The sequence below is a fragment of the Hakea prostrata genome, chromosome 6 (genome assembly GCF_041222555.1).
Source record: "Hakea prostrata isolate BN-2017 chromosome 6, UWA_Hpros_2, whole genome shotgun sequence".
Taxonomy (NCBI): domain Eukaryota; kingdom Viridiplantae; phylum Streptophyta; class Magnoliopsida; order Proteales; family Proteaceae; genus Hakea; species Hakea prostrata.
Genome location: NC_142605.1, coordinates 9,986,429 through 9,990,688, shown reverse-complemented (window position 1 = coordinate 9,990,688; position 4,260 = coordinate 9,986,429). Strand labels below are relative to the sequence as shown.

General features: G+C 36.0%; 1 non-coding gene across 1 annotated transcript; it reads left to right on the top strand.

The window, feature by feature from the left end:
• Window positions 1-1,629: 1,629 nt before the first annotated feature.
• On the top strand, window positions 1,630-1,736 carry LOC149012218 (small nucleolar RNA R71). The gene has a single exon (XR_016174211.1). It is a non-coding gene; the product is annotated as a small nucleolar RNA R71 (small nucleolar RNA).
• Window positions 1,737-4,260: the final 2,524 nt, after the last annotated feature.

Sequence of the window (4,260 nt, the reverse complement as noted above, 5' to 3'; positions counted from 1 at the left end):
CCATCCCTTTAGGAATCTTAATTGACCTATCCGCCAACTGAAGAGTAGTTTTAGTTGCTTTTAATTCTCCCAACCCTAGTTGCTTATAAACATGGTAAGGTAAAAGATTCACACTTGCACCAAGATCAAGTAAAGCATGTTCAATGTGTGTATTGCCTATGACACAAGCGATGGTGGGGCTCCCTGGATCCTTATACTTGGCTGCTACAGGTTGAGTAATTATGGAACTGATGTTACCTGCCAAGAATGCCTTTTTGGGAACACTAGTGATTCTTTTATGAGTGCATAGATCTTTCAACACTTTTGCATAAGCAGGGATCTGGGATATGGCATCTAAAAGAGGGATATTCACTTCTACCTTTTTGAAGACATCAAAAATTTTCTCCATAGTTGCAGTCTTCTTCTTATTAACTAGACGGCTGGGAAAAGGGGCCTTAGGAACATAAGGACTCTCAGTTGAAATTTGCTCTTTTCTCATTGTTTCAGCTAATGGTTCAACAAACTTAGGTACTGCTATAGTAATTGGCTCATCTTCAACTTCTATGGGTTTCTCAGACAAACCCTCTTTAGGAGGTACTTGAACATTCTCCTCATCACAGTGGTCAGTACTCTTGCTCTTTTCATTAATATGTGACTCACCTGTTAAATACCCTTTCCCACTTCGCAATGCGACACGTAATTTATTGAACCTAAAGAAGAAGGGGAGGATTCAACTTGGTTGACTTGATTTGGTAAATTTGATGGTCTTTGTTGAATCGAATCCTAGGATTTAACTCAAAGTTGGCTAGGCATTTTACCCTTTTCTCGCTCAGACAAAGTACTTGCAAGAGTGGAAATTTGTCTCTCCATATTATGCATAGAAGTCATGAAGGTGCTAGAAAGTACTTCCATATTTTTCTCTAAGGTAGAGAGACGAGAAAACTCCGGATTATTACCTCTATTGAAACCAAGTGTTGATTGATTTTGTGCAATGGAGAGGCATATGAGGCACAACAGGTGGATTGATAGGCCTAGCTAGATTGGCATTTTGAAAATTTGGGGCTTGAGGGAACTGGACATTTTGATTATGAAAAAATTGTGCACTTTGTTTTTGAGGAGCACCAAATTGATTTTGTGTGGAATAATTGCTTAATCCATTTTGGTTTTGCCCTTGAGACCATGAAAAGTTAGGGTGACTCTTCCACCCAGGATTGTACGTATTACTGTACGGGTTTGGGAACATCGCACTGACATTTTCATGTTGGCCTCCAGAATAGCTAGGGCATTCCTCAATTACATGTGTAGGAGACTGACACCATGCACATATAGCAACAGATTTGTCAACAAAAAGTGATTGATTTGGTTGTGGTGGTGCAGCTTTTACTACCAAAGTCTCTAGCTTTTTCAAAAGACTATCTATTTGTGCATCCTTATGAACTTGGCTATCAACAAAATATCCCCTACTAGTCCTTTCAGATTCTTGAGTTGACTCCCATTCTCTAGTTCTATCTCGCTAGGTCTAAAAGAAATTCCCAAGCTTTGGAATCATCAGTGAACGATGTAAATCCTGTGGAGCACATAGATTCCAAAAGTTGCTTAGTTTGATAATCAATACCCTCATAAATTATTTGGCATAAATGCCATAATTCTAAACCATGATGAGGGCATTCTTGGAGGAGGCTTTGGAACCTCTCCATTACCTTAGCAAAAGACTCATTGGGTTTTTGACGAAATTGAAGAATGTCATTTCTTATCTTATTCGTCTTGGAGAAAGGAAAGAATTTTTTCAAGAATAGGACAGTGAATTGTTCCCATGTGGTAATGCTATCCAAAGGTAGGCTATAAAGCCACTTTTTTGCTTGGTCCTTTAATGCAAAGGTAATAAACCGTAGTCTTACGGCATCATCAGTGAGTTGTTGTACCTTCATAAGGACACAAACTTCCTCAAACTCCCTAAGAAACAAATATGCGTCTTGATTAGGCAACCCATGAAATTGGGGTAACATAGACAAATAATTAGGTTTAAGTTCAAAGTTGTTACCCCTTACGTCAGGTAAACGTATACAGGAGGGTTGTGCAGACCGAGTTGGGTAAAATCTATCCCTAAGACTCTTAGGTGGAGATATGTCGCCCATGGTCAAAGTAGATATTCGAACAAGTCGGTTGGTGGAATCACGAGTCCAAACAAGCATGCACTCGTTTTTTTATTTTTTTTTTAATTTTTTTTTTATTTTTTTATAAAGAAACTAAAGAAGAAAAGAAAATAAAATAAAACGGAAAAAAAAAGGAAAGTAATGGATTTCCCCACCACAAAGATTGAAACAATGATTCCAAAGCCGTAAGGTTGCCGTATAGCTGAGCGCTGTGTAGGTTTGACAGCAAGGGAATCCGTATAGTCGTCGGAGCCACCTACAATCGAATCCTGGGGATTCTGCAGTAGAGTGGGGACTACTATACGTTTTTGTTTCTACTCAAGTTAAGAGTAATATCTTTGATTTTTTTTTTTTTTTTTTTAAACACTTCGATTTACCTAAGAATGAGAAAAATAAGATGAACAGATATCTCCCCGAACGGCGGCGCCAAAAACTTGTTTGCAAAATAAAATAACCGCAAGCGCACAGTATCGTGTAGCTAACGGGTCGATCTCAGGGAGATATGCCACCTAGAATTCAACTTCTTAATAGTAATGCGAGAGTGGAATTATTCAATTTTTTTGTTAACTAATTACTTAAACTAAACCAACGATCCTAATCCATACATCTAATGCAATCGAATTGAAACGAAAAAATAAAGCAAACATAACTAATGCATAAATAAAAGACAGGAAAAAAAAATGCAGATGCAACACCACCCGTCACCAGAAACAGAGGCACGACTGTAGGCTTGCTCCGGTTATGTGGTCCGAGATAATGAATGAACAGGCATAAAGTAAATAACATAAAGTAAATAACAAAGCAATAAAAGGAAAAGGAAGCCTTAACCAAAGAGAGGCACGACTGTAGGCATCTCTGATCAAGGATCTAGGGGAAGGGAGAACAATAAATAATGCTGAAAGTAAATCCTAAATTAAGAATATGGAGGGGTAGATAGAAGCGGGAATGGAGGGGGGAGAGAAGACTATTGAAGAATCTTACTTACTTGCATCTTCTAAACAAAACTTGAATAAACAATTCGAATCTCAACCAACCCTAACAACCAGATCTAGAATAAACTAGATCTGCAATTGCTAGACCCAGAGAGAAAGCGAATCCTCTTGAAACTTGAACTTGAACTTGAACTTGAACTTGAAATTGCATTGATAAAACTAAAGGAATTACACTTGCATAAAAGAAAAATTACACAACTTCAATCTTCCTAAACATTCAATCTAAAAACTAGAACTAGAGCCCACAAATTAATCAAAGAACTAGAGAAAACTAGAGCAAAGTAAAGAGAATAGAAAGTGCAAGACTAAAGTAAAACTAAAGAGAAAGTAAAGTGTAAAACTAAAGAGAAAATCAAGTCTCTTAGACCTAAGAGGGAGGTAATATTTATAGAAGAATGAGAATAATTTACAAACAAAGAAAAATAATGATAATAATAATGATAATAATAATAATAAGAGAAAAATAGAAAGAGAAAAAAAAACAAATAAAGAAGGAGCAAACAAAATTCGTTAGAAAGAGAGAGAGAGAGAGAGAGAGAGAGAGAGAGAGAGAGAATAAGTGGAGAAATAAAATAAAATAAAATAAAAACTTGCTTTTGAAGTTCACGTGGAGACAAGGTGGAAGCAAGAAAGAAAAGTGGAAGAAGGAAAGAGAAAGAAAATAAAATAAAACAAGAAATATATATATTTTGTTAACAAAAATATAGGTGGGTTGGTTATTAAGGAAATAAGAAAGTAAATAAAATAGAAAGTGGGAAGAAAGAGAAAAAACTAATTAGAGAAATAAATAAAATCTAACAAAATAAAATATTCTAAAAAAATAGAAAATCCTAGTCTTTGACTACTTGTGGGCCCCATACAATTCTCAATTACAATAAACAAAAATAAAATAAAAATCTTAATCTAATTTTACAAGATATTCTGAGTTGGCCCATAATTGCATCTCTAGCCCATCATGCTCCAAATCGGGCCCACTTTCGCACTTGAGAATTTGAACGGACCTCTTGATGTGTAAAACCGCATGTTTAATACCCAAAACTCCAGGATATTCGCTAAAGTCCTAGAAATTCATAAAATCTGCAAAAACAACATAAAACCCAAGGTAGCTCCACTCAAAGTGTTAAAAATGCATGATT